Source organism: Lithobates pipiens, unplaced genomic scaffold (genome assembly GCF_037356315.1).
Source record: "Lithobates pipiens isolate NorthernLeopardFrog02 unplaced genomic scaffold, aLitPip1_a1.2 Scaffold_13, whole genome shotgun sequence".
NCBI lineage: Eukaryota > Metazoa > Chordata > Amphibia > Anura > Ranidae > Lithobates > Lithobates pipiens.
In genome coordinates this window covers 144,634,033-144,660,885 of record NW_027507718.1, presented here as the reverse complement: position 1 = coordinate 144,660,885, position 26,853 = coordinate 144,634,033, and the positions used below count along the sequence as shown (strand labels likewise).

At 46.2% G+C, this 26,853-nt stretch overlaps 1 protein-coding gene across 3 annotated transcripts in view; it reads left to right on the top strand.

Moving 5' to 3' along the window:
• Positions 1 to 1,232: 1,232 nt before the first annotated feature.
• The window catches only part of TJP3 (tight junction protein 3), a 566,967-nt gene continuing 541,346 nt past the window's right edge, over positions 1,233 to 26,853 (top strand). Inside the window, exon 1 of one of the 3 annotated variants that reach the window (XM_077475676.1) lies at positions 1,233 to 1,252. The gene's annotated coding sequence lies outside the window, so the exon portion shown is untranslated. Of the gene's footprint in view, positions 1,253 to 6,748; positions 6,893 to 26,853 lie in introns of those variants that run through there. The other 2 variants (XM_077475677.1, XM_077475675.1) reach the window with 2 other exon arrangements.

The window sequence follows — 26,853 nt, the reverse complement described above, 5'->3', positions numbered from 1 at the left end:
TTTGTTGGAGCCTGTCGAGAGTTACAGCTAAATGCAAGGCCAATCCAAGACTTTTTTAGCTGAAAAAGGCTGTACATGGGTTTTCAATCCTCCTCATTCTTCCCACATGGGTAGCTCATGAGAGAGAATGATAGGCATCACACGTAAAATATTGGACTATGCTTATGGACTTTAATTCCATAAGACTTTCGCACAAGATTCCTTCCTGGCAGAGGCATCTGCCATAATCAATTCAAGACCACTTGTTCCAGTGTCCAAAGATCCAGAGATCCCAACTACTCTTCTTACCCAAAAGCTTGGGTCTGTTGCTGTTCCACCTGGAAACTGTAAAACAGGAAATCTGTGCTATGACCAGTGGAAGTGAGTACAACACCTCGCCAACTGCTTCTGGAATCATTGGAAGATGGAGCATTTTTCTACTCTGCAAGGAGGTAGGAAATGGCAACAGCTGAATCCTAACATACAAGTTGGAGATCTTGTTCCTCTTAGCAAGCTGAAAGAATTGAATGGCCCATGGGACTTATTGTAAAGAACGTTCCTATTTATGACGGTAAGGTACGCAAGGTGGAGGTGAAGGTTTCAAGGGACTGTAAAGACTTTCATCAGACCTATCACAGAACTTATTTTGCTCTTGCCCTGTGGAGCATGAACTTGTTTGCCTACTTTGCTGGATCCTACCCGTGACTTCAAAAAGAAAGTGTCTTGAACTTTAGTTGACATAACTTGAAGCCTTGAATTAAGAGTTATTGTTATTGCATTATATGCATGTTCTTTTTATGTCTTTCAGGTCTTTAAAACATCTAGCAAATTACACTGTTTGTTAGTTGCAGTTGCATAACTACCATTCTGATGTATATAGTGACTTTTACCATGCCAGACGGGGAGTGTGCTGCCTCAACGGGGCATAGAATTTATATAGATTGTTCCTTAACCATTTTCTATGGACCTTTATATTTAGTTCACATGCTGCCATCTAGTGACCCTTTGTGGTAATGCACATGTTTCTTATGTTCTTTTTCCCTTATGTTATGACACACTTCCTTTGTATGTAATACTCCACCCTTCTTCTTGTGACTGTACTTCCTGTTTCATGGAAGCAGCAACAAGCCACATGTAGCAGGGCACATGTATTATGCATTGTAAGCTACAGCCAATGTCATCTTTTGACCGTATCTTTCCTACAACCTATTCATCTGTTTGTATCCTGTCATCTGCTGTAACCTGATGTTCAGAATAAAAGCATCGGTATTTGGTGAGTTCAAACTATCTGATGAGGATTGTCCTGTGATTATATCTTATACAGGCCAGGCATAGAGGTCTCACAAGGGATAGTCGCTTCACAACAATCGGAGTCAGGATAATATATATATGCAGCCTCTCGGTGGGTGGGCTTTAACCTGGGAGGCCACATATATGTGGCCCTATGGAAACATCTTTCTGTGCTGAAAGATTTGACTCCTGTGCTTATGGTACAAATGAAAATTAAAATGTAAAATATGTGAAGAGCTGCAGCCTCTATCAATAAATTTACATTAACCACTTTCAGACCGGACCAATTTGCTGGTCAAAGACCAGACCACTTTTTGCGATTCGGCACTGCGTCGCTTTAACTGACAATTGCGCGGTCGTGCGACGTGGCTCCCAAACAAAATTAACGTCCTTTTTTTCCCACAAATAGAGCTTTCTTTTGGTGGTATTTGATCACCCCTGCGGTTTTTATTTTTTGCGCTATAAACAAAAATAGAGCGATAATTTTGAAAAAAACGCATTATTTTTTACTTTTTGTAATAATAAATATCCCCCAAAAATATATAAAAAAAACATTTTTTTCCCTCAGTTTAGGCCAATACGTATTCTTCTACATATTTTTTGTAAAAAAAATCGCAATAAGCGGCGCCCTCCCGATGGCACGGCGGCAACGAATATTGGACGTACATGTACGCCAATATGCCTGCCCGTGCCATTCTGTCGACGTACATCGTCGTGCGCTGGTCGGGAAGTGGTTAAGGTAAATCTAGAAAAAAAATTGTCTTTGATGTGATGACAGACAAGGAGGCACTTGGAGGATACAGGACAGGAAGTTTTCCTACTCCACGGGCTGCATAGTCTCTTATACTGTGAAAGCAAAATACCTCCTTGTGGGGTGAATAATAGCAGTGAGTGCGTTTCTTATGGGTACTGTTTTCTAAGAAGCACAGAACAATTTGAAGGAGCACATTGTCAGTTTATTATTATTATTATTATTATACAGGATTTATATAGCGCTGACAGTTTACGCAGCGCTTTACAACATTGGGGTAGACATTACAATACAATACAATTCAAGACAAGGGGAATCAGAGAGCCCTGCTCATTAGAGCTTACAATCTAGGAGGGAGGGTCAAGTTATACAAAAGGGTAATAGCTGTGGGGGATGAGCTAATGGAGACAATAGTGAAGTTGTTAGATGGAGGCAGGATAGGCTTCTCTGAAGAGGAACGTTTTCAGGGATCGCCTAAAAGTGGATAAATTTGGAGACAGTCTGACAGATTGGGGTAGTAAGTTCCAGAGGATGGGTGAGGCTCGGGAGAAGTCCTGTAGGCGGATATGGGAGGAGATGATGAGGATTATTGGACCTTTTCTATACACCATGGTTTTAAAGTGGTTGTAAACCCTTACAAACCACTTTGACCTACAGGTAAGCCTAGATTAAGGCTTACCTGTAGGTCCAAGAAATATCTCCTAAACCTAAATGGTTTAGGAGATATTTGCCAAAACACAGGCACCGCTGTCTACGGCGCATGCGCCGTAGACAGCGGCGCGCAGGCGCACTGAGCGCGCCGCTGTCAATGGCTATATGCCGCGAGTGGAGTGGTGGCTCCCGTGCACATGCGTGGGAGTGACGTCATCACGGTTTTGTCGAATGACAGCGGCGGAGCAGCGAGACCCACGAGAAGATGGATGCTCCGGACTACAGGGGACATCGGTGACATCGCTGGCTCCTGTGTCAGGTAAGTGACACATAATGGACTACTATGCGATGCATAGTAGTCCATTATGCTTTACCTTTGCAGGGAATCAAAGAGGAAGTAAACTCATCAGGGTTTACTTCCTCTTTAAGGACCAGTTTCACAGCAATACTATATACCAGTCATATATGTTGTAATTTTGGCACAGAAATGTTACTTTGAATTACAGATTTTACACAGGAAAAACTAGCGCTTTTCTATTGTTTTTTTTCATTTTATTTTTGTTTGAATACACATAGCTTCTAACAGTATGCATTATAAATAAGCGATCAGGAAGTTTACACAGTAGGATATCCTTTACATTTTCTATTTTCTGCACTTTTTATTTGTAATTTTTTGCATTAATTGCACCTGTAGTATACACACCCGTCAAGTATCTAGAGGTTGCAGATTACCTCTTAATAAGAGCAGCGCCATATCTATCCCCCCTTTTTTCACATCTTTCTGTGCTGAGATTGCACACCCTGCACGCTCCCAGCCCAAAGACCAGTGTGTACAGGAAAGCTCCTGATGCATACTTGCAATTGGGAGCTTTCTGAACACATGGCTGCTGTGACAGCCATCACAGCAATCGTGTTATCAGAATGACTGCCTCCCAACATTTAGAACCTCTTAAAGGGCCGGAAGGAGGCAGTGGGAAGGGCTTAACTGGCTCTGAAATGGGGCTCCAGCCGGTGGCTCCCATGGTGTGCACCTGTTAGCCCTACTTTGATGGCAATAATGTAAAAAAATAAATAAAAGTGTTTTTTTAACCACTTCAATACCGGGCACTTAAACACCTTCCTGCCCAGACCAATTTTGAGCTTTCAGCGCTGTCGCACTTTGAATGACAATTGCGTGGTCATGCTACACTGTACCCAAATGAAATTTTTATCATTTTTTTCCCACAAATAGAGCTTTCTTTTGGTGGTATTTGATCACCTCTACGGTTTTTATTTTTTGCGCTACAAATAAAAAAATACCGAAAATTTTGAAAAAAAAAATTTTTTTTTTGTTTCAGTTTCAAAACTGTAAATAAGTACGTTTTCTCCTTCACTGATGGGCACTGATGGGGCTACACTGATGGGCACTGATAAGGCGGCACTGATGGGCACCAATCTGGCACCAATGAAGTGGCACTGATGAGGTGGCATTGATGGACACTGATATGTGGCACTGATAGGCGGCACTGATGGGCGACACGGATGGACACTGATAGGTGGCATAAATTGGCACTGATAGCTGGCACGGATTGGCATGGATGGGCAGTACAGATGGGCATGGATAGGCGGCACAGATGGGCATGGATAGGTGGCACAGATGGGCATGGGTGGGCATGGATAGGCGGCACAGGTGGGCACTGATAGGCGGCACAGGTGGGCACTCATAGGCGGCACAGGTGGGCACTCATAGGCGGCATTGGTGTTATACTATAGTAATGGATGCCAATCAGTGCCAAACAATAATGCATGCCAATCAGTGATGCCCATTGTGGGCACTGATTGGCATCCATTGTGCTGACTGGCATCCCTGGTGGTCTAGGGAGGATTACCTTTTCCCTGGTGGTCTGGTGGCGTCCCTGGTGGTCCAGTGTGGGCATCCTCGGGGGGGCTGTGCTGATAATCGATCAGCACAGACCCCCCCTGTCAGAGGAGCAGCCGATCGGCTCTCCTCTACTCGCGCCTGACAGACGCGAGTGAGGGAAAGCCGATCACCGGCTCCTCCCATTTACACTGTGATCAGCCGTGATTGGACACGGCTGATCACATGGTAAAGAGTCTCCATCGGAGACTCTTTACCGAGATCGTAGTTGCCGGGTGTCAGACTGACACCCCGCAACAACGATCGCCACGATGCGCGCCCCCGGGGGCGCGCAGCCGGTCATAATCCTGATCACGTCATATGACGTCCGGTCAGGATTATGCAACCACTTTGCAGCCGTCAATTGCCTATAGGGCGGGCGGCAAGTGGTTAAAAAAGGAATTGCATAAAATAAGTAAAAATAATACAAAAAATTGTAAAGCACCCCCCATCACCTCCACACACACCCCAAACGGTTGTGCTCGTTAGTTTACATTTTTCTTGGGCTGTCTTGCATGAACTGCATATTTGAGATCTCCCCCGAGTGGCTCAATGATATTGAGGCCAGGAGACTGAGATGGCCACTCCAGAACCTTCACTTTATTCTTCTGTAGCCAATGACAGGTTGACTTGGCCTTGTGTTTTGGATCATTGTTATGTCATGTTGGAATGTCCAAGTATGTCCCATGCGCAGCTTCCTGGCTGATGAATGCAAATGTTCCTCCAGTATTTTTTGATAACATACTGCATTCATCTTGCCATCAATTTCCTGCGCCTTTGTAGCTCACACATCCCCAAAACATCAGTTATCCACCTCCGTGTTTCACAGTAGGAATGGCGTACCATTCATCATAGTCCTTGTTGACTCCTCTCCTGAGTGCTGTGTTCTTGGGGCTCACCAGGCATTGCATAGGAGGTAGTAGCTTATATGCACCTGTTCCATATCCTTGGCCTTACCTTATGTGGGGAGGAGGTGGCAGAGGGAAGAGTCGCGTAAGGTTGCCACCTCATCCCTTTAAACCCGAACACATATTAATTACGCAGGCTCTGAGGCTAATTTAATGCAGATAAGGCACCAACTGAGTTTAATTACCACCTTAATCAGCCACAAAGCCTTTGTAATAAATATGTGTTTGGTTTTAAAGATATCAGGCGGCAAACCTAGACCTGAGCCGGGGCTGTTGCTTCTTCTCCTGGCTGAAGCAGGAGGTGGGTCCTGAGACCCAATTGGCCAGGGAGTCATAAGGCTCCCTGGCTAATCGGGTCTCAGGACCTGCTTCCTGATTGGCTAGGAGGATGAAGCAGGAAGACATTAGCAAATATTAATTTGCTATTTTCACACAAGTGGGTGGTCTCAGGGTGCAGTGCTCTGCTCCCCGAGCCCACCTTTTATGAAGTAAATTAGACTCCTTTCACACTGACGCACTTTCATGCTAAAAAAAAGCACCTGAAAGGTTCACGAAAACATATTTTCATTAAAATCAATGAATGATTTCACACTGGGGCAGTGTGCTGGCAGAGTGGTGAAAAAATGCCCCCCTCCATTGAAATGAATGGAAAGCGATTCAAAAGCACCTAAAAAGCTCTTCAAAAGTGCTTTACTGGCAGTGTACAAGCGCCTCAGCGTGAAAGGGGCCTTAGAGCCTCTGGCTCTAATCATATGCTTCAAAAAAAAAATAATAATAACCCCATTGAAATCCCTGCATGGAGATTAGGGGTGCGGCACTCCTAATGAGCGGCCGCCACTCATTAGGGGATTTTCTCACTCTGAAGGCGTTTTCTCCCACTTCCTGTTTTGGATATGGGATAGTAAGTGAAGGTAAATTTCCCCCCATGGCAAAAAAAATAAATCTGACAGGGGTTATAACCCTTCATTACTCTATCCAATATGAAAAAAAAAAAAAAAAAGTTTTGCCTTTAGTTACACTTTCAAAAAAAGTAATGATATGAAATAAACATCTAATGGTGAGAGAGATAGGGGTGAAATGACCATCACTTTGCTAAATGAATGGTCTCTTTTCTTTTAGTAAAATCCCCCCTATGTCTGTCTGGGAGACATTTTCACACATGTGGGTGGATTCGGGGTGCAGTCCACCCTTTTTGAAGCCTCCAGCTCTAATCATGTGCTTCTTTAAAAAAAAAGCAAGTTTTTCGACTTGTTTACCTTTCCTTCCCAGAGACAGAAAGCCCCAGAGAGTGGAGGGAGGGACCGTTGGCAGTGACAGGGTTAAGTGACACTGCAATACCAGGAAATGCACACACTGAGCCTGCATACACCTGTATAGGGAGAAGCGCGCTTGCTGCGGCCGCCCGACCACCCAAAGGTAAGGACACCTGCTCTATGGCGGCCTTTTATTTACGTACAGCAGCGTGTAGGTTAGCCGGTCGTCTGCTTTATCGTTTGTTTAGAGAACTAACAACACAAACACAGTGTCTGGCATCGTTCTGGAAGCAGACTCTGCATGGGGGCCACCTCCACAGTACAGCCCGGGTGGTTAGCGCGGTGGGCCTGACCCGCAACCTCAGTACAGTGCGGGGCCCTCTCGGGGCAATAAAAGGGGGCAAAAGTCGGCAAACTTTATTTTATTTGTCGATATTCTTTCTTATGTTAGTGGCGCCCCCTTATGGTGTGTTTGCTTCCTCTGTGAAAAGGAGCTATACCTGTGTGTATTACATATTTGGGGCTCATTTGGGAGACTTTACTTGTGAGGGATATTCACTTTCTGCAGGCTCCTTAATGGAGATGATAGTCCTATATTTTAAGGAAGCAAAGCATGTGAAAATTGCATACCTCCTATTACCCTGCATTTGTTCAGGTTTCCTAAGGTGAAATAGAGGAGATCTATGTATTGTTTGCCTCCTATCAGCCTTTGATGCAAACGGTGACCTCAAGGACACCTGTCACATAATCCAACCAGCCTGTGCTGTTTATGGCCATAGATGGATGGAAGTTTTTGGCTGGTGCAGCTGAGACTGGCCCAATTTTGATCCATCTATTCCTGTTCGAGAGGAGTCAACTCAGTGATCGACTGCTCTCGAACAGGAGTGTTAGAAAATGTGTTTGATCGGTGCATGCAACCAATCGGCTGCAGTGCCGATCAGTTCATTCAGACAGCAGAGAAATTTGCCTGTCAGAACTCAATAGTGGAGAGGATTCCCCCATCCGCTTTGAATGTGTAGAAGGGAGAATCTGTGAGAGAGGGGGGGGGAATATATAATCTCAGTTGGCTGATCAAAAAAAAAAACTATAGCCAGCATATGACTTCATTCTGTGTTGTCCAGGGAGACCTTCTGATTTTAAGTGACACTAAAGCTTTCAAATTGTGTGTTTTTGTTTTAAAGAACGTGTTGCTTTTTGCAATGGTTTTTTTTTTTTTTGTAATGCCTTTATTTTCCAAGAAGTTCCAGTTTACAGTCCAATAGAAAAATAAGGAAGAAAACATAGTTTAGTAATACTTTAGGCCCCTTTCACACGGGGCTGTCAGTTTTTACTACTCCACTTGCTCAGTGGGGATCACTGTGTTGATCCATACTGAACCGGCAGATGACAAGTCCGTCTCTGCAGGGGCGGACCTGTCAGAGAGTCCGATCTCCCCTATGGGGGGGGGGGGTTGGATGATTACGAGACGCCTGTCCGTTTTTTCATCCGATCCGCTAGACAGATGGAAAATAGGACATTTATCCATCTGCGTTTTGCGTAGTGGATCGGATGTCAAGGGACATGTCAGTGCCAACATCCGACGCTCCATAGAGCTGTATCAGATCCGCCTGAAAAAACTGACAGGCGGATCTGAACGGTCTGCATGTGTGAAAGGGGCTTAATACTGATAGTCTCCCATAAAGATCCTAATGCCAACAGGTCACTATATATAGCAAAGCAATGTACCAGGAAGCCACAAGGGGGTGATGAGACTAGAATGATGTGTGTATTAATCAAATACCTGAATGGTATAGTGTCCATAGCTGAGCCAGGTACATGGAGTAGGTGGTGGATAGAAAAGGAGGGGGACAAATAGAGGATAAGAGCAAAAAGGGGGGGGGAGATGCAGACAAAAAAAAGAGTAGTGATAAGGAGCCAGGTGTCCCCTGCCTGTGCAATGGCTTTGCACAGAGCAGTCCCGATCCTCCTCTTCTCTGGTCCCCTGCTCTGGGGGCACGTGTGTGTGTGTGTGTGTGTGTGTGTGTGCTACCTCCTGAGCTGACTCTGTGTGTCTAAGACACACAGAGCACAGCTTGGCCCCACTCCTTCCTCACTGGCTGTGATTGACAGCAGTGGGAGCCAAAAAACTCTCAGCCTTTGCTACCACTTTTAGGTTCACACTGAAGTGCTGGTTTGAACTTGTGCAAGTTCAGCTAAACTCGATTTCAGTCCAACTTTAGGAGAGATTTCATAGACATCTGTGCGTGTTCCTGAACAGATGTTAATTGAAATCACCTCCAAAGTCATGAAAAGTAGTGCAGGAACTACTTTTGGGAATCTGTGCAGCGCTGTTGCCGGCACTATGCACCGTTTTGACGTGTCAAATCTGCCCAATGGGGAGGGGGGGAGGCTAAATGCTATTTCACCATTGCAAAAAAAAAAAAAAATGTAAAGGTGAACTAACACCGTATCCCCTCTCTACTTGCTTCCGGGGTTTCTGAGCTGTTGGTGTCCCTGCAGCTGATCCAGCGGTTTGGGAATTTGAATTCTATGTTTTGTTTTTTTTCCCTCCTGGACTGGGCATCTATTTCTGACAGGTACCTGCTCCCACTTGCATAGGGGCAAAAAGAGCAGAAGTTCTTCCTGCCCACAACCTCCTGGACAAGTCCCGGGACTAGTCTGAATAAGCCAGGAGGAGCCGGCTTTGAAACAGGGAAATCACAGTCAACTTCCCAAAAGCAAGATGGAGGCATCGGTGACCCAATGACTGGCAGTGAACCAGCCCGGGTAATGACAGCGCTGGGTTCACTGTTTCAGGTCTGATTTCTATACCTGAATTTTTGTCTGAATTCGGGCCTGAAATGGACCAAAGGATGCACAGGACCCCTATGCAAATTTGCATTGGAGCCGCAGCGGAAATATGTGAACCGGCTCCATAGAGAGCCGTTCAACATCTCCTGCTACTGCAAATTGGATGCTGGGAACCCACATCCAATTCACAATAGTGTGAACCCAGCTTAAGTCTCTGTTTATTAAATCTCAGCAGCTACAGTGTTTGACTTTTTTTATTTTTGTACAAAAGACTGTCGCTCCTGTTTAAATAGTTTGGGCCAGTAGTGAGGGGAACAGCACTGGAGATGGAGACAGTGCTGGAGAGGTGACATGGAGCCAGATAAGTTTAGTTATGGGGGGGAGGGGAGAAAAGAGGCAGTGGGGCATATATGACAGTGTGAACTGCCTGCAAGTCGTGTGCAATGTGGGAATCTGCTGGATTCGCTCGGGTTCTCACATTGCACCAGTGTGAACCGAGCCTTAAGGATTGGTAAGCTGCAATATTTTACATTTTTGGCGTTGGGTTTAATATTGCTTCAAAGCCCAACACCAGGAAACCCAAAAACCCTCCCCTGCAGTCAGACTGCACCCACACTGCAAGGATTAGCTACTCATTTGTTTTGGGGAGTACAAAGCAGTTTTACTTGATCCTCCCCACCCCCGCTTTGAGTTCAGCTTTAAAGAGTAACTCCACTTTTGTTGGGGTGGAAAAAAAATTCCCTTCTGGGTGATCCATGTACCCTGCAAGAATTTTACCAAACTTTGTTGCAGATTCCTACCCATTTTTGATCTAAAGAAAGCTTTTATATGCCTTTTGTCACGTTTTTTCGTTCAGCCAGTAACACACTACTTGTTTAAGCCCTGGTTCACACTGAGCTGTGGGAATGAAGCCTTGCGAGTTCAGCTGAACTCGCACAATTTCACTCCTGCGTGCCAGTCCTGATTTTGGTGGCGATTTCACAGACATCGGTGTGGTGTCACTCGGTGTTAGTTAAGTAGTACAGACACTACTTTTTGAAATCAGTGCGGCTCTGCTAATGCAGCGACGCATGGATTGGGGCGGTGCAATTTCTGCCAATTTGACATGCGATTTGAATCGCATGTCAAAATGCACCAATGTGAACCAGGGCTTGGGGTACCTCCACTGTGGATGGAGGATCAGCAAAGGCACCATTGGACAGCAGCATTGTCAATTTGGTGAGAGGGTAGTGTTAGATGCATTAGCAGGTTTAGGACTAGTTTACACTAGTTCAATACGAGAACCCCGCAAATTCACTGCGGGTTCCTTTCACTGCGTGTCATTGTAAAGCGAACGACACCCCAAGATCAGTTCGAGGATCACAATGCGAACTGTGAAATGATACAGGAATCGGAATGCATAGGTGTGAACACCTATGCGATCTGATTCCAGCATGGACCAAAAAAATGGGTGCTGCACCATTTTGGCGTGAAGCAATGCGATTTCAGCCATACAGTTTGTCTGGCCGAATTCACATCACATGTGATCTGCACAGCAATGCATGTGTGAATCACATGCAATGTCTGTGTGAAACCAGGCTTAGCCAGATTGCATCCAGTCGCACACCAGCAGCGGCATCTTTGGTTACTGTATATACTCGAGTATAGGCCGACCCGAATATAAGCCGAGGCCCCCAATTTACCCCCAAAAAACTGGAAAACGTATTGACTCGTGTATAAGCCGAGGGTGAGACATGGCTGTCCATCCCTGTGTGTCCGTCCATCCCTGTGTGTGTGTCCGTCCATCCATCCCTGTGTGTGTGTCCATCCATCCATCCATCCCTGTGTGTGTGTCCGTCCATCCATCCCTGTGTGTGTATCCATCCATCCATCCATCCCTGTGTGTGTGTGTGTGTGTGTGTGTGTGTGTATTCATCCATCCATCCATCCCTGTGTGTGTGTGTGTGTGTGTGTGTATCCATCCATCCATCCATCCCTGTGTGTGTGTGTGTGTGTGTGTGTGTGTGTGTATTCATCCATCCATCCATCCCTGTGTGTGTGTGTGTATCCATCCATCCATCCGTGTGTGTGTGTGTGTGTGTGTCCGTGCAGCCTTGTGTGTGTGTCCAGCCTACCTGTGTCCCAAGCCTCTGTCCCGTGCCTCCTCTGTCCCGTGCCTCCTCTGTCCCGTGCCTCCACTGTCCCGTGCCTCCTCTGTCCCGTGCCTCCTCCGTCCCGTGTCGTGCCGATGGATCGCCGCTCTTCTCGGCGGCCATTCTACAATTCAAAAGCCGCGCCTCCGTCCTCCGCCTGTGATAGGCGGAACACTGAATTTCCCAGCAGCCTGTGTTCCGCCTATCACGGACATCCTCTCATACTCGTCCGTAGTATGAGAATGAACGGATGTCCGTGATAGGCGGAACACTGACTGCTGGGAAATTCAGTGTTCCGCCTATCACAGGCGGAGGCGGAGAAGGAGGCGCGGCTTTTGAATTTTAATGTCCGCCGTCTGTCTGCTCGATACGCTGATCGAGCAGTCAGACGGCGGTGACTCGAGTATAAGCCGAGGGGGCACTTTCAGCCTCAAAAAAGAGGCTGAAAATCTCGGCTTATACTCGAGTATATACGGTACATTTTTGTTACACTGTGATCCTTGGATAGTTCTTGTTGGATAATATGTAATAATTTATATACATACAGTTCTGCAGAGCGCTGCAAACCGCTGCGGGTGTCAATGTAAAGTTAATGACACCCCCTGATCAAATCGCAGTGCGAACTGTGAAATGGTGCAGGAATCGGATTGCATAGGTATGAACACCCATGCTATACAATTCCAGTGCGAACGAAAAAAAAGTCCTGTGCCATTTTGGTGCGAATGCGATTTTAGCCGTACAATTTGGCTGAAATCACATCGCACAGACATTGCATATGCTCTGAACAGCAATGCAGTGAAAATCACATGCGATGTCTGGCATCACACTAGTGTCAACCAGGCCTTAGTTTGACTTGATTAACCACTTGCCGACCACTTGATCGCTGTATTAATGCCAGTGGTCCCAAAAATGCATCAAAATTATCCAATGTGTCCGCCATAACGTCGCCGTCACAATAAAGATCGCCGCCATGACTAGTAAAAAAAAAAAAAATTAATAATAAAAATGCCATAAAACTATCCCCTATTTTGTAGACGCTATAACTTTTGCGCAAACCAATCCATAAATGCTTATTGGGATTTTTTTTTTACCAAAAATATCTAAAAGGAATACATATCAGCCTAAACTGAGGGAAACTATTTTTTTTTAATATATATTTTTGGGGGCTATTTATTATAGCAAAAAGTAAAAAATTGTCGCTGTTTTTTATTTTATTTTTTTTGTTTATAGAGCAAAAAAAAAAAAAAAAAAAACGCAGGGGTGATCAAACACCACCAAAAGAATGCTCTTTGTGGGGAAAAAAGGATGCCAATTTTGTTCGGGAGACACGTCTCATGACACTCTCATGAATTGTCGGTTAAAGCGACGCAGTGCCGAATCGCAAAAAGTGCTCTGGTCAGGAAGGGGGTAAATCCTTCCAGGGCTGAAGTGGATAATGGCCCGTACTCGCGATCCAAAAATCGGACGAAAGTTTGACTTTTTTTTTTTTTTGCATGCTAGTCGCATCAAAAATGGAGAGTTTACGAAAATTCTCGTACGACAATAAAAAAAAATCGTACTATCTGGTATCATACGAGAAGAATTTTCATGCTTAATGGATAATATCAGATGAACTGTCGTGAAAGCTCTGTACTAACGATTGGATTATGGTATGATCGCATTTTTTTTTTTGTCCAATTTTCAGATCAGGTGTATACATTGCACACATTACACATACAATCAACTGTAGAATTAACACAGCCATGTAATATGCGTGCCTACCTAATCCTCGTCCGCGTAGGACGTAGCTTCAAAACGGAATGTCACCAGCAGTATAGATAAGAAAAAAGAGAGGACGGATTCCTCATAGTGTGAAACCGTTGAGGTAGTTTTATTAACCACTTGCTTACTGGGCACTTAAACCCCCATCCTGCCCAGACCAATTTTCAGCTTTCAGCGCTGATGCACTTTGAATGACAATTGCGCGGCCATACAACACTGTACCCAAATGAAATTTTTATCATTTTTTTTTCCCACAAATAGAGCTTTCTTTTGGTGGTATTTAATTACAGCTGGGAGTTTTATTTTTTGCTAAACAAACAAAAAAAGATGCAAAAAAAATCATGTTTAATAGTTTGTTATAAAATTTTGCAAACAGGTAATTTATCTCCTTCATTGAAATGCACTGATGGGCGGCACTGATGGGCGGCACTGATGGGCGGCACTGATGGGCGGCACTGATGGGCGGCACTGATGGGCGGCACTGATGGGCGGCACTGATGGGCGGCACTGATGGGCGGCACTGATGAGCACAGTTAAGGTGACACTAATAGGCACAGATAAGGTGGCACCGATGGGCACTGATAGGCGGCACTGATGGGCGGCACTGTTGGCACTGGTAGATAACACTGATGGGCACGGATATGTGGCACTGAGGTGCAGCAATGTTGTTGAGGCAGATTGCACTGATGGGTGGCACTGTGGGCACTGATGGGTGGCACTGCTGGGTGGCACTTTTTTAATTCTCTGGGGGTTACTGGCAGGGGGTGGGTGGGCACTGATACACTGGCCGTGATCGGGACTGATGTCCCGATCACGGCCGCCGGTGATCGGCTTGTTTTTCTCTCTCCTCGCGCTGTCAGCACGAGGAGGAAAAATAGCCGTGTATGAATACACTTACCAAACATATATAAGGCCTTGTAGAAAACATGTTAAAGCCTTTAGTCATGAACACTGCGAGTTTCCTGCAAGACACCACTGATTTTATGAACACGCTTAACAATATACAATTGCCACCAAATACACTTCTAATCACCATGGATGTAGAATCTCTGTACAGTAACATCCCTCACAAGGATGGGTTGGCAGCATGTCAGATTCTTATCCTCACCAAACCACAAATACACTGCTGAGGATGTGACACAGCTCATCTAATTCATTCTTACACACAACTACTTCACTTTTAATAATGACATCTATCTCCAGTGTATGGGTACTGCTATGGGAAGCAAAATGGCACCCCAATATGTAAACTTATTTATGGCTGACCTGGAGGACAAATTCCTGAACAGCATACAACAAAAGCCATACAGATATTATCGTTATATTGATGATATCTTCGTGATATGGACTGAAGGTGGAGAAAATCTAAACCGATTCTTATTGATCAACATTTTTCACCAATCTATCAAACTAAAAATGGATTATTCAAACACGCGTCAATTTCCTAGACACTACTGTATACATTAGGGATCACAAGCTTCACACGTCGATATACAGAAAACCGACTGACCGATGCAGCTATCTTCTCGGTTCCAGTTTTCACCCCCAACACACTAAACGGGCCATCATACACAGCCAGGCCATCAGATACCACCGAATTTGTTAAGACACAGAAGACAGAGATAAACATCTCAGAACACTGGCAGACTCTTTCCATAATAAAGGTTACAAAGACAAAACCATCAACAGCATAAACACAGCCTTGAACCCAAGGAGAAAATCTCAATACACAGAAAAAAAAAACAAATAAGAGTACCTCTAGTCACCACATACAACCCAGCACTAGAAGGGATCAAAAAGATAATCAAAGATTTACAACCCATTGTAACAGAGGATGAAACTCTAAAAGGAATATTCCAACAACCCCCGTTATTGCCTTTCAGACAACCACCCAACCTCAGACACAAACTAATCAACAGGAAACTTCACTCTGATTATCCACTTAAGGACCACCTCATGTAAATATGTTTGTTTTTTTGAAGCGGGCTATCTTGGTAACGGCAGCAGCTGCTGCCACAACCGAGGTATCCCTCTTTACAGGAGGTGGTCCTGTGTACGATAACGGTGGTCTCCACGGCGGGTTCGCCGGGAGATCACCGTTATCGGCGGCGGAAGGGGTTCCGCTCTCCTGCGCCCTCCGCCGCTTACCGGAGCCGTCGGTAGCGGCGGAGGCGATCGGGTCCTACCGATGCTGGATATGGAGACGAGTGAGGCTAAGATGGCCCCCACTCGTCTTTATACCATAGGAGGGCAGAATCGACATCAAAACGTCACTTCCGTCCATACCTCTTAACCACTTCAGCCCTGGACCATTTTGCTGGCCAAAGACCAGACCACTTTTTGCGATTCGGCACTGCGTCGCTTTAACTGACAATTTTCCCACAAATGGAGCTTTCTTTTGGTGGTATTTGATCACCCCTGCGGTTTTTATTTTTTGCGCTATAAACAAAAATAGAGCGACCATTTTGAAAAAAACGCATTCTTTTTTGCTTTTTATTATAAAAAATATCCCTTTTTTTTTTTTTTTTTTTTTTTTTTTTTTGTGACTGCGACATTATGGCGGACACATCGGACATTTTTGGGACCATTGTCATTTATACAGCAATCACTGCTATACAAATGCAGTGATTCCTGTGTAAATGACACTGGCCGTGAAGGGGTTAACCAGTGGGTGGCAGTGTAGGGGTTATGTGTTCCTAGGGGTGTGTTACTAACTGTTGGGGGCTGGGCTTTCTTTTAGTGAACACTGATCTCTGTTCCAATCACATGGAGCAGAGATCAGCGTCACTTGTTGCTAGGCAGAACAGGGAGATGCTGTTTATGACATCTCCCAGTTCAGCCGCCCTGTGAGACGATCGCGGGTATGCCCGCGGCGACCGAGTCTGCGGGACCCGCGACCGGACTCACAGGGGTCCCGACCAGCACGCGAGCATGGCACGATGGCAGGGCGCCATTTAAGATTGCACAGACATGTACGCCAATATGCCTGTCCATGCCATTCTGCCGACGTACATCAGCGTGCGCCGGTCGGGAAGAGGTTAATTGCATTTAAGTCCAAATATGAGATCTGAGGACTTTGATCCCAGATCTCATATTTAAGAGGACCTGTCATGCTTTTTTCTAATACAAGGGATGTTTACATTCCTTGTAATAGGAATAAAAGTGATCCATTAATTATTTTATTTAAAGTGTAAAAATAAATTAAAATCAAGTAAAATAAATATGAAAACGGCAGTCAAACCACACATGTGAGGTATCGCCGCGATCAGTAGAGCGAGAGCGATCATTCTAGCCATTGACACAAACACATGCTGTGGGGTTACGGTAAAATTCTCGAATGTATGCGCACATTTGAGGTTATAGCCCAATAAAGTAAGTGGAGCACCGCCTCCATATAATCACCAATCCCCGGCCACTCTGTCGAATGCCTTCTTCGGCATCGAGCATCAGAAATGGCCTGTTTGGCATGGGAGGTTAGTGGTGTAAGTTCAAAGTTTTGGTAGTATTGTCGTGACCCTCCCTGCTCGGGATAAAGCCAACTTGATTAGTCTAAATCGGAGGGGAGTAAAGGAGCAGTCTGACTAGTATTTTTGCAAGATTTTGACATTTTATGCTCAAGTGAATGTAAACCCGATTCTTGAATTTTGAGATGGGCATGTATATCTGCATTGTTTTCTTATCTCTCCCTAAAGCACTAAGTCATGTGGCTTTCTCCTGCTTCTGTTATCGGCACGATAACTTCTGACACGTTCTCCTACACGAGATAAAACCAGGCTGAATTTTGTGTTGGGAGGGTGCTATAAATAGATTAGCAGAAAGCGGCTTTACTCACAGGACAGCTCTGAAAGTCTCTGCCTATCTGGAGGAGTGTGTGCGCCTTTTCTCCTGTCAGCTGTCTCCCAGTGTAATCCAAGACTTCTCTAAGAGTTCAGAATGAGGAAGTGAAAATTCTAACACAATCTGCACTTTCCGAACAGGATATAAAGCTGAAGATAGCAGATATATATGTAAAACGTATGTAGTGAGATTTGTTTCATCCCTGTGCATCATCTGAAGCTGTTCCCTTCACTCGATATGTGAGGGCTTAAATCCACTTTAAGGAAATTGGGCGGTAGTTGGAGACCTGCGTTTTCATAGGTTTGTATTTCTGTGGACAACACTTTTTAGAATATACAGTTAGTATTTTTTTATAATTGGTTGACAGCTACTTCTATTCACTTTTGGACTATTTTCTTAAAATGGGTTTATTCTGAATCAGCAACTATAATTTTACAGCCTGTATCGCTGTGATGCCAACCTTTACTTAGAGCAGTGAGTGGTAACTTCCCTTCCCACACATGCTGTTTGGGTAGTAGTTCTGGCCTCTCCTGTAGCACACCCTGCATATGCAAATAGTACAGTTAACAGTATGTGTGCTCACATGCTTTGCCAAAGCACTGTTTTTAGACATGTAATAACATTCAATTCCCATACTATACTCTGGGCCAGATTAAGAACATGATGGGCCTGGTGCTGAGGATTTTGGTGGGGCCTTTTATAAACAATAAATAAATAAAAATGCAAACTATTTTTTGTTATAACAAATTTAATTAAAGAGAGAGAGAGAGAGGAAGAGAGAGCGAGAAAAGGGATGGAGGAGGTGTGAGGGGTAAGGGAGGGAGGATGAGAGAGAAAGGGGGGGATGAGAGAAAGAGAGGATGCACATGAGCATGTGTGGGAATGACATCAACACAGCCTGGTCAAGGCAAGTGACCGAAGGCACAGAACCCAGAAGGAAGACCGGGTGAAGATGGAAGTGCCCAGGCCCTGCCGGATTGATCACAGCACAGCACTGGAGGGCTCAGTCTGACAATTTAAGTGTACCCTAGTGTGCTAATATGCTGTGCATACTTGTACATTATGGCATAACCTACCCCAGGGCCTCTAAAAAGTAGTAATGTTAGAAAAGTTTACTACCGCTTTAATATCACAGGAGCCTCTCATGGGGCCCCCTACTGACCCTGTGGCCCTTGGGCAGTGTCTAAGTGCATAGTGGTCAACATTTCAAAAATATTTTCAGGGACGCTTTTTTACAAGTGCTATATTTAGAGTAGCTGATATCCCCCTATGTTCCTCTATACATCACAATAGTAATTACAAAATTAAATAAGTACTAATAACAGGCAGAACAAATATGAGGACTGTGAGATTTCTTTTAGTTGAACTGACAAGTGTGCCCATTCTAGAGCTGGTAACATTGAGGCTATTCAGTATAATTTTAATGAACAGTTTTTGTGGGTAAGAGGCATAGGGGAGGAGTATGGATGGTATAAAAGTGTGAAGTATGTGCAGGTGAGGGAGAGGAATGTGGAGGGTCTAACAGTGGGCACTATGTACATGAGAGGAGTGCAGAGGGTATGGCAGAAAGCACCATGTACAGGAGAGGAGTGTGAAGGGTATGACAGTGGGCACTATGTATAGGAGAGAAGTGTGGAGGGTATGACAGTGGGCACTATGTATAGGAGAGGAGTGTGGAGGGTATGACAGTGAGTAGTATGTACAGGAGAGGTGTGTGCAGGGTAATGATGGTGGGCACTATGTATAGGAGAGGAGTGTGTAGGATATGACAGAGGACGTTTATGTATAGGAGATAAGTGTGGAGGGTATGACAGTGAGCAGTATGTAATCAGTGTATTCACTGGCGGAACACAATAACACTGCGGGAGTGATTGCCCCATTCACAGGTCAGCAGGTGAGAGGGTGTGTGGGGACAGGCTGGGGAGAGATACTAGTCAGTCCCTGGGTAGGCACTGGTTAGTATCAAAGCCAGATACACACAGGTTACATACGCCACGATCGTTATTCTAGCACTAGACCTCCTCTGTAACTCTAAACATGTAACCTGTAAAAAAATTTAAAGCATCGCTTAGTGCACAACAAAAAATCGTGCTAACTTTAGTGTTTTTTTAATGAATGAAACAGTTTCTTTCCAAAAAAAAAAAAGTTTGAAAAATTGCTGCGCAAATATGGTGTAACATAAAAAGTTGCAAAGACCACCATTTTATTCCATAGGGTGTCTGCTAAAACAATATATAATGCTGGAGGGTTCTGAGTAATTTTCTTGCATAAAAAAATGATTAGGAGAGAAGTCTCAGAATGGGCCTGGGTGGCAAGGGGTTAATTATCATAAGTAATATACAAATTATTATAAGCACTGTGAGTTCATCCTCTCAGTCTGCTGCAGAGTGTTCCAGCTTGTATTTATACTGCCGCTCTGTATGTAGCTTCTGACAGGCTGTGCAAGTAGCCCTGTATCTCCGGAACCATAGATGAGAGCAGCCCCATATTTTAACCAGTGCTGGAGTGGGTCTTTAGCTACCTACCCCCCAAATGTGGGGTCTCTGTGACTCCTGATCGAAGTCAATCCTTTTTTTTTTTTTTTTTTTTTTTTTTTGGGCAAATGGGCCTATCTTGAGAAAGGGGCCTGGAGCTGCAGCTCCAATAGCCCCTATGTTAATCCGGCCCTGACTATACTACATTTTCACCATTCCTAAGGTACTATGCAGTGTAAGCAGTTTACTTTCACACAGGCACTATGTTGAGTAACAAAATGTTTATTTTTATTTTTGACTGCTTAGGGGCACGGGTGCCGCAAGCAGCACTCAAAGCCTCTTTTGCCGGCACTCATCTCCCTCCCCATCAGCAGCGCAGGCAGTGAGACACAAATGCATTCCAATTTCAGAGTTCTCCACACCGCACCTGCACTGAGGGGAAGGCACTGTAAAACACACACATTGTAAAAGATGGGAAACATTGTTTGGTTCTCTAACTTGTAGCTGCGATCGTCCGCTTTCGTGATGGTATTGGGTGCAGTTCTGGTAGTGGGAGCGGTCCCTATTTTCAGGAGGAGGATGATTGTCATTGGCCACTGCTAAAGCCGATCATGCCTGCTAGCCCCGTCCACCATCTGGAGGAAGATGATTCGCTTAGTTGCCACTACCAATCTCAGAAGGGATTTCACTGATTGTGGTTTTCTCAGTCGCGTGATACAGTTTGTGCAATGAAAATCACACCCAACTTTTGCTGCGGCGCAGAATTTTTCCCCAATCGTCTTTCAGGACAGCCACCTTAGAGAGACACCGGCTCCTCCCCTCTGAGGAAACACCGCCTTCAATTTCATAATTTAAGCCTCCTCCTCCCTTCGTTCCTCAGTTATGGTGTTTCCTCCGGCGGGGAGACACCGCCAAGGAACCTTAAGGCTAAATTCGGTTGGTGAAACTGAAGCCATCCGAGCGGAGCCCTGGCCCCGTTCGGCTATCCGACCGTTCATCGGTCGGTCCAGGACAGTCCTATCAGCGGGGAGCTGAAGTGTTCGTACTGTCCATATACCCTAAACTCCGCTTGGGGAAAGCGGGAAGTTTATGGGGTCGTCCGTTCGTTCACCCGCGGGGGTTTCAACGGAACAAACAGTCCAGTCGGCTGGGGAAGCTGAATACTCGACTGACCTTTACACGCACTCCAATCTTCGCTTGGGGAAAGCAGGAAGTCTTTGGAGAGGTTCATCCCTGCGTTTCGCCCAGTGGGGTGCTGAACGAAGGCGTCCAGGGCCCCCCTGTGTACGCAGCCGGCTGGGAGCTGGAAGCCGGACCGGTAGGCGGGCGACGTCAGTTCCGGTGGGGGCGGACCCCTTCGTTCGATCCGCGTCTTCCGGTTCCGGACGCGGCACGTGAAGGGGAACCTAGCGTTCGGCTGGTGCAGCCTCTCTTTTCACAGTTGCACAGGTAGCTGTTAGAGGCGCGTTCGTTCCACGCTTCCTCAACGGGAGAATGTCCGAGGCAGAGGCTTCAAAAACTCCTGGAGATAACAGCACCAGCCACTCGAAGGTAAGAGGAAACCTGGGGAGGTGGTCCCTTACTTGTATCCAGTAGCTCCACTGGTGTTCCTCCTTGGTGGTCGGGGGGAAGGGTAGTGTGTCTGGGATCCTGGTGATGGTTGATCCTAGGGGGGGCACTCCCGGTGGTCCTCTATGTAGCGCTGGTGTTGCTGTTTTTTAGGCTCATGCTGCCCCTTCCTGTGTTTTGTGTCTTTCAGAAAGCCACGAGCAAGTCCCCCCATGGTTCTAAGAAGTGCCCTTCATGTAGAACGTCTATGGGAGACTCTTGGTCTAAAGCTATTTGCAAACAATGTATTGAGGATTTACTTAAGGAACAGGCAGTAGAGCAGGGTGCAGATCTGGTAGCTTCTATGAAGGAACTCTCTGGTACCTTTCAGTCCTTCCAAAACTTTTTTTCCAGTTTTCAGTGGCCCCAGCCTCCGAGCACTCCTACACCAGCGCAGCAGAGTGTACCATCCAGCCCTGTGGATGTTCCTCCTGCAAGGGGAGAGAATTCAGAGGGTCCCAGGGAGGAAGCTGAGGAGGAAATTGACAGTGTCGTTTCAGACTCCCAGGGGGAGTCTGACGCAGAGGTGTTGGATGGGGAATCCAGCAGAATCTCGCGGTATAAGCTTTCCCTGGAGGATGTGGATGAGCTCTTGGGAGCGATTCATACCACTTTAGGCATTCAAGAAGAAACTAAGACATTGTCACTCCATGATCGGATGTACAAGGGCATGGGGGAACAAAAGAAGCGGGTGTTCCCAGTGCATAACGTCTTGATCGATACCATCAAGAAGGAATGGCGGGATCCCGAAAGGAAACCTTTATTTTCTGGGGCATTAAGACGTAGGTTTCCTTTTTCGGAGGAAGAGACTCTCGTCTGGAATAAATCTCCCAGACTAGACGCTGCTTTTTCCCAGGTGTCCAGACACACTGATCTATCCTTTGAGGATATGGGGGTACTGTCTAACCCTATGGATCGAAGGATGGATTACCTTCTTAAGAAGGCCTGGGATTCGTCACAGGGAAATCTTAAGCCAGCCATGGCAACCACGGTGGTGGCCCGCAACATGGAGTATTGGCTCACCCAGATTAGCGCACACATTGAAGCAGGGACAGCAAAGGAGACTATTCTATCCTCCTTTCCCATGCTTCTTAAAGGAATAGCCTACATAGCGGACGCTTCGGCGGAATCCGTGAGGATGTCGGCAAGGTCCTTGGCCCTGACCAACTCTGCCAGGAGAGCCTTATGGTTGAAGACCTGGCCTGGAGACAATGCATCCAAACTTAAACTTTGTGGAATCCCCTTTACAGGAGATCTACTGTTTGGACCAGGTCTTGAAACAGTGCTAGATCGCACAGCAGACAAAAGAAAGGCCTTTCCTGTTAAAAAGGAAATTTGGGGAACAAGCCAAAAGAAAGACTCGTCCCCAGAAAAGGGTTGTACCACCCCGTACGGTTCAGCAGAAGAAAAGTTGGGGACTCAAAAGCAAGGGCCCCGGGGGAGCAATTTTTCGCCCTCCTGAACAGCCCAAAAAATCTCAGTGACAGGGTCACGGTGGGAGGAAGATTGGGGGCCTTCCTCCCACAGTGGGAAATGATTTCCTCCAATCAGTTTGTCTTGGGGATCGTCAGAGGAGGTTACCATTTGGAGTTTTCGGAACTCCCTCCTCTGAGGTTCCTTGTCACCGAGCTGCCAAAATGCGCAGAAAAATCATCTGCCCTTCTTTCCTCTCTTCAGGAGTTGGAAGAACAGGAGGTGGTAGTACGGGTTCCAGTAGGAGAGACAAGCAGAGGCTTCTACTCTCACGTCTTCGTGATTCGCAAGCCTTCGGGAAAGTTCAGGCTCATCCTGAACCTGAAGCCCCTGAATGTCTCAGTTACCTACAGAAGGTTTCGGATGGATTCGGTTTACTCAGTAAAAGCACTCCTACCTCCGAACTGCTTCATGGCATCAATAGATCTGAAAGATGCATACCTGCATATTCCAATCGCAGAGTCCCACCAGCGTTTTCTCAGACTGGCAGTGAGAACTCCAATGGAAGTACTACACCTTCAGTTCAGAGCGCTTCCTTTCGGACTATCCTCTTCCCCCCGAATCTTCACCAAAGTGATGGCAGAAGTTCTGGCATTTCTGCGTCTCAGGGGAATCTCGGTGATCGCATATCTCGACGATCTCCTTCTGTTTGCCCCTTCCCCAGCACAATTAATTCAGGATTTACAGGTCACAAGAAACCTGTTAGTAAGCCTGGGTTGGCTCCTGAACCTGGAGAAATCCAACTTAATCCCTTCCCAGAGGGTCACTTTCCTAGGGTACGAGTTGGACTCAACAGTACAAAGGGTCTTTCTTCCTTTGGAAAAAATTCAAAAGATAGACAGGGCTCTGTTGTTTCTTCAGGGCAACCACCAGATCTCCATAAGGAAGATCATGTCAGCGCTAGGGTTGCTGACATCCGCTCTTCCAGCGGTTCAGTGGGCAGGGTTACATTACCGCCCTCTACAATTATTTGTGCTGAAGGTTTGGGATCACAGCCAGGAATCTTTGGATTCTCTGGTTTCGATTCCAGATCAGGTAAAGAGGTCCCTCTGGTGGTGGAGGAAGGGAGCAAATTTGTCCCAAGGTCTAGAGTGGGTCATACCAACCTCCAGGGTGGTCACGACCGATGCAAGCAGCTCAGGTTGGGGGGCACACCTAGACTCCCGATTAATACAGGGTATTTGGGAAAAGAGGGACTCGAGGAGATCCTCGAATTGGAGGGAGCTGAGGGCAGTAGATCTAGCTCTCAGAACCTTTCAGAAGGAGCTCTGGGGGAATCACGTAAGGGTAAGGTCGGACAACTCCTCGGTGGTAGCTTACATCAACAGACAGGGGGGCACCAGGAGCAAGTCCTTATGGGCCCTAGCGGAAGCCATCCTCAGATGGGCCGAAGCAAATATCCTGTCCCTTTCAGCAATCCACTTGAAGGGAGAACAAAATCAGGTGGCAGATTTTCTCAGCAGGAGAACTCTGAGAGAAGGCAATTGGGTTCTCAAGCAGGAAATATTCGAAATGATCACCCGGAGATGGGGGATTCCTGCAATAGATCTCTTTGCCGCAAGGGAAAACGCGAAGGTAGCAACGTTCTTCTCCATAAACAGGGGAGACGGGGCATTGGCGGTGGACGCACTAGCACAGAGTTGGGGTTTCTCCAGGTGCTATGCTTTCCCCCCTCCAGTGCTCATTCCAGCAGTATTAAGGAAATTTCAAGTGGAGAATACTACCCTCATTCTAATTGCACCTCACTGGCCCAGGAGGCCGTGGTTCTCGATCTTGAAGGGCCTGTCTGTAGAACCCCCCTGGATTCTCCCAGTGCAGGAGGATCTCCTGTCTCAAGGTCCGGTGTTCTGCCCTCAGGTAGGACGATGGAACCTGGCAGCGTGGCTTCTGAGGAAGAATTGCTGAAAGCCAAGGGCTTCTCAGACCGGTTGGTAGCCACTCTTCTAAACTGTAGGAAAAAGGAAACCCAGTCCATTTACTTAAAGGTATGGAAACGGTTTAACAGCTGGTGTTCAGAGGGTTCCTTCAACGTGCATAGCCCTGTAGCCGTTCTAGAGTTCCTACAGGCAGGGGCGGATAAGGGGTTAGCGCTTGGAACACTAAAAGCTCAGGTTTCCGCTTTGAGCGTGTTTTTAGAGAAACATCTAGCGTCAGATCCTTGGGTCGTAAGGTTCTTCAGGGCCCTAGGTAGGCAAAGACCGGCTTCAAGCTCCCCCTTCCCGGTTTGGGATCTTTCTTTAGTTTTACAGGTTCTCACAGGGGAACCTTTTGAACCGTTAGAATCTTGCTCATTAAAGCTGATCACTCTCAAAACGGTGTTTTTGGTGGCGATCACTACAGCAAGAAGAGTAAGTGAACTCGAAGCCCTTTCTGTCAGGGCTCCCTTTTTTCAGGTTTTTCCGGATCGTCTGATTTTGAAGATAGATCCGGCCTTTTTGCCTAAGGTAGCCTCTAGTTTCCACAGGATGCAGGAGATTGTGCTACCTACATTTTGTTCAAATCCAGTTAGAGAACAGGAACACATGTTTCACAGACTAGATGTTAGAAGATGTGTTCTTTATTATTTAGACTGCACAAGTCAGTTCAGAAAGACAGATTCACTTTTTGTTTTATTTTCAGGGGCCAGGAAGGGTTCCAAAGCCTCTAGACGTACCATAGCTAGATGGTTAAGGTTAGCCATTGGGCAGGCATACGTGGCAGGGGGATTAGATCCTCCAGCTGGCATTAGAGCACACTCAACCAGGGCCGTGGCAACTTCTCAGGCAGAGTGGGCTGGTGCGTCTCCGGAACAGATCTGTAGAGCTGCAACGTGGTCCAGTTTTTCTACGTTTGTGAGACACTATAGACTGGATCTTCTGTCAGCCAAAGACCAAGCCTTTGGTCGTAAGGTGCTACAGGCAGTAGTCCCACCCTAAGGTAATATACTCGCTTATCCTCTCTAAGGTGGCTGTCCTGAAAGACGATTGGGGAAAAATGGAATTACGTACCGGTAATGTCCTTTTCCAGGAGTCTTTCAGGACAGCACCGGTTCCCACCCAAATTGTTGCAGATCATCGGGAACTCATTACATGAGATCGTCAGGTAAGACTTAAAAAGTTTATTTGTTTGACGTGTTCTTGTGTCTCCCCAGTTTGGCCGGAGGTACTCTGGAAGAACTGAGGAACGAAGGGAGGAGGAGGCTTAAATTATGAAATTGAAGGCGGTGTTTCCTCAGAGGGGAGGGGCCGGTGTCTCTCTAAGGTGGCTGTCCTGAAAGACTCCTGGAAAAGGACATTACCGGTACGTAATTCCATTTTTTTTTTCTCAGTTGCGGGGGCCCAACTTATGATCCTGCACACAGGCCCACTGCTTTCATAATAATGCCCCAGATCTGGGCTCATTCCCCTCCATTCCAGATGCTTGTATGCGTCTTCACATATAAGCACACAGGCTGGATGCTAGAGGTGGATAAGCAGGATGAGTGTGCCAGGACAGGTAGATGTGTCTCATCTCTGCTTCCTTTCACCATTTTGCATTTCACACATATCATAGATAAGAAGAGGGTACAGCGGTGGAGCAGATAAGCAGGATGGGTTCAGAGGTGGGTCAGATGTGCAGGGAGGTACAGCATGGGCATACTCTGAACTTTTTTTCTGGGGGGCATCATTTTAAGGTCGCCCATGCTCTGCCCCTTTTCAACAATGTCATGAAGGGGAGGCACTTAGTCAGTCATTATCACATAAAGCGCAGGAATGTGCCCATCATATGCAGCCTCACTGCTCATCAAATGTGGCCTGTACAGTACAGAGGGTGTACAGTGTGTGTGTGTGTGTGTATATGTAGTGGATGGTATTAGTATATACAGGAAGGTGGGTGTTTATAGCTGTATACAGGACAGATGATGTATTTCTGCAGTCAGTGATGATGGAGGAAGGTCTCTATATACAGGAAGGAAGGTGGATATATACACCGACCTGTATATAGAGATATTCCTCTATTGTCACTGACTAATGATCTATTCCTATATCTGCCCCCCATCTGTATATGTCAGGGGACGCGCGCGCGCGCGC